A 7364-nucleotide genomic window follows, 5' to 3' on the forward strand; every position below is an offset into this window, starting at 1 on the left:
TAAACATTGATAAATAGATAATTGATTGATTGACTCACAGATAGATAGATCGATAGACACATTGACATATAAGTAGACAGATATTTAGTGAACTAACCATACATTTGGCATCCGGTTCACAGACACTGATCATCAAAAGAAATACAAGACAAAAAAAAGAAGAAAATAGAAAATTGAACAAAAAGAAAAAAAGGGAAGAGAAAAGAAAGACAAAAGGAAAATATGAAAAGAGAAACAAAAAGATGAGAAAAGTAGATGTGAGAAAAGGTGCCTGAAAACAGTAAAAAAGAGTATAGAGGTGAACATGTGGAAACAGCAGGACACTAGAACAGCAGCGAATGAAGGAAGGGAAGTGGTTGTTACCCCCTTGGATGCAGACCGCTCATCAGAAGACATCACCAAGCTGCAGGAGTGGAGCAATGAGTTGCTGCTACAATTCAATGAAGAAAAATGTAAAACCAAATACCTTGGGAGGGGAAACCCAGCACACCAATACCACATGGGAAACACTCCACTATCCACCACAGAGGCAGAGAAAGACCTGGGAGTATATGTTACCAGGCTACCAGTGAAGGGATATCCAGCACACCAATACCACATGGGAAACACTCCACTATCCACCACAGAGGCAGAGAAAGACCTGGAAGTGTATGTTACCAGGCTACCAGTGAAGGGATATCCAGCACACCAATACCACATGGGAAACACTCCACTATCCACCACAGAGGCAGAGAAAGACATGGGAGTATATGTTACCAGGCTACCAGTGAAGAGATATCCAGCACACCAATACCACATGGGAGACACTCCACTATCCACCACAGAGGCAGAGAAAGACCTGGAAGTGTATGTGTTACCAGGCTACCAGTGAAGGGATATCCAGCACACCAATACCACATGGGAAACACTCCACTATCCACCACAGAGGCAGAGAAAGACCTGGGAGTGTATGTTACCAGGCTACCAGTGAAGGGATATCCAGCACACCAATACCACATGGGAAACACTCCGCTATCCACCACAGAGGTAGAGAAAGACCTGGGAGTGTATGTTACCAGGCTACCAGTGAAGGGATATCCAGCACACCAATACCACATGGGAAACACTCCACTATCCACCACAGAGGCAGAGAAAGACCTGGGAGTGTGTGTTACCAGGCTACCAGTGAAAGGATATCCAGCACACCAGTACCACTTGGGAAACACTCCACTATCCCTCACAGAGGCAGAGAAAGACCTGGGAGTGTATGTTACCAGGCTACCAGTGAAGGGATATCCAGCACACCTATACCACATGGGAAACACTCCACTATCCACCACAGAGGCAGAGAAAGACCTGGGAGTGTATGTGACCAGGCTACCAGTGAAGGGATATCCAGCACACCAATACCACATGAGAAACACTCCACTATCCACCAGAGAGGCAGAGAAAGACCTGGGAGTGTATGTTATCAGGCTGCCAGTGAAGGGATATCCAGCACACCAATACCACATGGGAAACACTCCACTATCCACCACAGAGGCGGAGAAAGACCTGGGAGTGTATGTTATCAGGCTACCTGTGAAGGGATATCCAGCACACCAATACCACATGGGAAACACTCCGCTATCCACCACAGAGGCAGAGAAAGACCTGGGAGTGTATGTTATCAGGCTACCAGTGAAGGGATATCCAGCACACCATTACCACATGGGAAACACTCCACTATCCACCACAGAGGCAGAGAAAGACCTGGGAGTGTATGTAACCAGGCTACCAGTGAAGGGAAATCCAGCACACCAATACCACATGGGAAACACTCCACTATCCACCACAGAGGCAGAGAAAGACCTGGGAGTGTATGTAACCAGGCTACCAGTGAAGGGATATCCAGCACACCAATACCACATGGGAAACACTCCACTATCCACCACAGAGGCAGAGAAAGACCTGGGAGTGTATGTAACCAGGCTACCAGTGAAGACCAAATCCGTGCCAGTCGCAGCGGACGGGTTAGAATATAAACAATCCAGACAAATTCAAAATACATTCGAATAAAATATTACATCAGGAAATGCGAAAAAAAAACTATTAAGAAATAAATCTAATAAGATATACTGAAAAAAATATATATACACGCCTATAAAATAAAATAAAAATAACCCCTCAATAGAACACAAACAATTAAAACGAAGGTACGAAGAGAATACTAGGGAATTTATAGACACCCTGAGAAGTCGTTACATATACCAGGAACGTTGGCGTGTAGGTCACCGCTTGCGTGCGTAGCTTATGAATCTGAGGAGTGCGTGGGGCAGGCAACACACGGCTTGAGACTTTGGGCGCAGCAGCTGGTTAGTCTCTGTGTGTTGTTTGCTGTACTGATCATCGGCTCAAGGGTCAGTGGATCGGAGATGAGCACTGAGGCCACGCGCAGCTAGTCTTTGCTTATTGTATACCCAACATTAGCTTCAGAGTCAATGGATCGGAGATGAGCACTGAGGCCACGCGCAGCTAGTCTTTGGTTATTGTATACCAACATTAGCTTCGGAGTCAATGGAACGGAGATGAGCACTGAGGTCACGCGCAGCTAGTTTTCGTTTATTGTATACCCGCCATAAGCTTCAGAGTCAATGGATCGGAGATGAGCACTGAGGCCACGCGCAGCTAGTTTTCGTTTATTGTATACCCACCATAAGCTTCAGAGTCAATGGATCGGAGATGAGCACTGAGGCCACGCGCAGCTAGTTTTCGTTTATTGTATACCCACCATAAGCTTCAGAGTCAATGGATCGGAGATGAGCACTGAAGCCACGCACAGCTAGTCTTTGCTTATTGTATTCCCACTATAACCTTAAGGCAATGGATCGGAGATGAGCACTTAAGCCACACGCAGCTAATCCTTGCTTATTGTATATCCACCATATGCTAAAGAGTCAAAGGAACGGAGATGAGCACTAAGGCTAGGCGTAGCTATATCGTTGGTCTTCCTCTCTATCATATACTCACTCTATACACATTTATATACATTGCTTTATGCCCTGTTATAGTTTATCCCCGCTATGAAAAAAAAAAAAAGGGCTATGTTACTCGTACGTTCGTCTGTAAATTTTAGTGAAGCAGAACTATTATCTACCTGAATACGAACTCCTTTCATCTGTTCGATAGGCTTTCTGTTCCCTGTATTTCCATGTTTTACCTCTTGGTTTTCAGGACTCCGGCACACCTCACGCACTGATATTAATTAACAGGTGAGGGGTCTGTCATGCACGCTCTGTTAAACAGGTAACTAGACTTTATATAATGTTAGGTGTAGTGCATGGTGTTATTCCTTGCCACACCCCTTAATCCTCACCCTCTCTGATGAGTAATACAACATTAACGCAAATCCTCCCCATCCTTATAACAACATATTGCTAGAGGGATAAATTCAGCTACGTAACTACTCTTTATATGTTAGCTGTAGTGCGTGGTGTTACTCATCGCCATAACCCTTAATCCTTACTCTTCCTGATGAGTATTACAGCGTTTGCCTCTATTTTCGCCTTCCTTGTAGAGTATTAGTATTAACATCTACGTAAATACTCTTTATATGTTAGCTATAGTGCATGATGTTATTCCTCGCCACAGCCCTTAATCCTTATACCTTTCCTGATCATATTACATTAACCTAAATTCTCCCCTTCTTCATAATTCCTCATAAGACGCCGATTTTTAAAAAGGGGGACAGGTCAGTTGCTTCAAACTATCGCCCAATTAGCTTAACATCGGTTATAGGGAAGATGCTGGAGTCCATAATAGCCAGGAACATTCGGGAGCATTTAGAGAAACATAGCTTAATTCACGACTCGCAGCATGGGTTCACAAAAGGTAGGTCATGCCTCACCAATCTCTTGTCCTTCTACAATAAAGTATTTGAGGCGGTTGACAGAGATGAACATTATGATGTAATCTATCTTGATTTTAATAAAGCGTTTGACAAAGTTCCTCACCAACGACTGTTGCTTAAATTACAGGCTCACGGAGTAGAGGGTAAAGTTTTGAACTGGGTCAAGGCGTGGCTTAGCAATAGGAAGCAAAGAGTGCAGATCAATGGTAAAAGATCTGACTGGGGATGTGTTACGAGTGGGGTCCCACAAGGTTCGGTATTAGGTCCACTTTTGTTTATTATTTATATCAATGACTTAGACACAGGAATTAGTAGTGATGTTAGTAAATTTGCAGATGATACCAAGATCGGTAGAGTAATTGAGTCGGATCAGGACGCTAGTATTCTCCAAGGTGAACTCAACAGATTATATGACTGGGCGGATAAATGGCAGATGGAGTTCAATGTAGGGAAGTGCAGTATTCTGAGTGTAGGTAGGAACAACCCCTCACATAACTATTGCTTAAATGACACTCTCATAAGCAGGTCTGGGTGCGAGAGGATTTAGGGTCTTAGTGAGCTCTGATCTCCGTCCAAGGGCACAATGCATTCAAGCTAGAAATCGAGCTAATAGGGTACTGGGATTTATTTCAAGGAGCGTAAGCAACAGAAGCCCCGAAGTCTTCCTCAAACTATATTTAGCATTAGTTAGACCTCATCTTGACTATGCGCTTCAGTTCTGGTCACCCTACTATAGAATGGATATCAAAATGTTAGAATCGGTGCAGAGGAGGATGACTAAGATGATTCAGGGGTTGAGAAACTTGCCATACGAGGAAAGACTCAAACAGTTAAACTTGCATTCTCTAGAAAGGCGAAGGGTGCGTGGAGACATGATCGAGGTTTATAAATGGATGAAGGGCTTTAATAAGGGAGACATTCATAAGGTTTTGTTGGTAAGAGAACCGGGTAGGACACGAAGTAACGGGTTTAAACTGGATAAATTCAGATTCAACAGGGACATGGGCAAAAATTGGTTTACTAACAGGGTGGTGGATGAGTGGAATAGGCTTAGCAGTCATGTGGTGAGTGCCAATACAATTGTCACATTAAAAAATAGACTAGATAAATTCATGGACAGCGATATTAGGTGGGGTTAGATACACGGGAGCTTAGGGTCAAAGGAGCTGCCTCGTACAGGCCTACCGGCCTCTTGCAGACTCCTGCGTTCTTATGTTCTTATGTTCTTATAATTGCAGAACATCGGAATTAATATACCTCGTTGCTATTCAGGTATTATTATGTTTGCTGGTAGTGGCGCCTCCATCGGAATTAATATACCTCGTTGCTATTCAGGTATTATTATGTTTGCTGGTAGTGGCGCCTCCAGGGATAAACTCAAGCTCTCCATTTCCAAGATACAGAAAAATGAAAGGACTAATCTATTAACCTCTATCTTCCCCTTCCTCATAATTGCAGAACATCATAATTAATATGCCTCGTTGCTATTCAAGTATTATTATGTTTGCTGGTAGAGCCACCTCGAGGGATGAACTCAAGCTCTCCATTTCCAAGATACAGAAAATTGAAAGGATCCATCTATAAGGTTTGCCATTCACACGTATTATTATACTTGTTCGTGTACTATTGTGTTTATTAAGTTTGCTGGTAGTGGCGCCTTGAGGGATAAACTCAACTTCTCCATTTCCAAGATACAGAAAATTGAAAGGATCCATCTATGAGGTTTGCCATTCACACGTATTATTATACTTGTTCGTGTACTATTGTGTTTATTAAGTTTGCTGGTAGTGGCGCCTCGAGGTATAAACTCAAGCTCTCCGTTTCCATGATACAGAAAATTGAAAGGATCCATCTGTGAGGTTTGCCATTCACACGTATTATTATGCTATTCATGTACTATTGTGTTTATTAAGTTTGCTGGTAGTGGCGCCTCGAGGGATAAACTCAAGCTCTCCGTTTCCATGATACAGAAAATTGAAAGGATCCATCTGTGAGGTTTGCCATCAGCGCGAGGAACCAAGGACCATATTCTCAAACATTTCGGGGATCACACACCCACATTTCATAGGGCTTTTGTAACGGGTTTGGGGCATTTCCAGAGGTAGTTTAATGAACCTGGTTGTAGTTTGACCCTTCTTCTGTATTTTGAACATAAGGAAACACTCATGAGAATCCGATTGATCTCCTTTTTGGCCTTTGGAAATAGCTGACGTGAGAGGTGGAATACCAACACTGGAGCATCGTGTTAAGCTGGCGTCGTTGCGGGCACAGAGAGCGGTGCTGCGGCGCAACACACGGCGGGCCTCAGTTTCAGAGCCAGCACCATTTCAAGGCGATCGTTGAGCGGAATACGCCATCATGAAACTCAGCGTATGCGGGTATAAAAGGAAGGAGCGCAAGGGTCTCCGGTAGCGCTGCGAACAGTGTGGTGTGAAGAAACGGGCGGACTCAGAGAGCGTGTGTGTGTGAGAGAGAGAGAGAGAGAGAGAGGGAGAGAGAGAGAGAGGAAGGGAGAGAGAGGGAGAGAGAGAGAGAGAGAGAGAGAGGAGGAATGAAGAAATGGTGTTTTAGAGGGGCCACATCGACTATAGTGTGTCTAAAAACCACGAACTACAGGGTACCTATGTATGAGTGTTTGAGAGAGAGGAGGAAGGAAAGCCGAAAGATCTGTTTTAGTAGAGGAAGGAAGGAGTGGAGTCATGCATTGGCCACATAACCTATAGCATGGTGTCTAAGAACCAAGGTGTTTATGTGTGTTTAAGAGAGAGAGGAAGGAAGAGGCGTTAGATATGGTATGCATGTAGAGGAAGAAGTGAAGGGCATTGCAGGGGTCACATTACTTACAGTGTGGCGTCTAGAAACCAGGAACTCAAAGATATGTGAGAGAAAGAGAGGAAGACAGACAGACAGACAGACAGAGAGATAGGTTATCGTAATCATGTATATGTGTCGTGTGTGTGTGTGTGTGTGTGTGTGTCCACGTAAGTTTGAGCACCTGCACCGCACTGATTTTAATTGGCAACACTATCTACTATCTTACACACACACACACACACACACACACACACACTCGTTCAGGGTTGAGGAAGGGTTTGCTGTCAAGAGTAAATTGTCTATTGATTTGAGTCGCCGATGTTTTATGGATGGCGAGGAGCTTCATGAATCTTGCGTGGAAAAAATCTTGTTGGTAATGACGCACCGTTGTGGAATGGACGCATCGACCACGCACTGTCCTTATTATAACAGAGAGGGAGAGAGATAGAATACCAGATAGATAATGGATGGAGAGATAGATAGAGAGAAAGAGAAAGAAAGAAAGAAAGAAAGAAAGAAAGAAAGAAAGAAAGATAGAAAGAAAGAAAGGAAACAAGAGAGAAAGAAGAAAGAAAGAAAGAAAGAAAGAAAGAAAGAAAGGAAGGAAGAAAGGAAGGAAACATGGAAACATGGAAACGTGGAAATGCAGGCAACAGGAAGTCTATTGGCTCATTACGAGGTA

The 7364-nt window shown here is 43.7% G+C and overlaps 1 long non-coding RNA gene across 1 annotated transcript; it reads right to left on the reverse strand.

The window, feature by feature from the left end:
- Nucleotides 1-1020: 1020 nt before the first annotated feature.
- LOC126989394 (uncharacterized) lies at nucleotides 1021-1991 on the reverse strand. The gene is made up of 3 exons (XR_007743247.1): nucleotides 1633-1991; nucleotides 1237-1335; nucleotides 1021-1137 (listed from the first exon to the last, which is right to left on the reverse strand). It is a non-coding gene; the product is annotated as an uncharacterized LOC126989394 (long non-coding RNA).
- Nucleotides 1992-7364: the final 5373 nt, after the last annotated feature.

This window comes from Eriocheir sinensis, unplaced genomic scaffold (genome assembly GCF_024679095.1).
Source record: "Eriocheir sinensis breed Jianghai 21 unplaced genomic scaffold, ASM2467909v1 Scaffold115, whole genome shotgun sequence".
NCBI lineage: Eukaryota > Metazoa > Arthropoda > Malacostraca > Decapoda > Varunidae > Eriocheir > Eriocheir sinensis.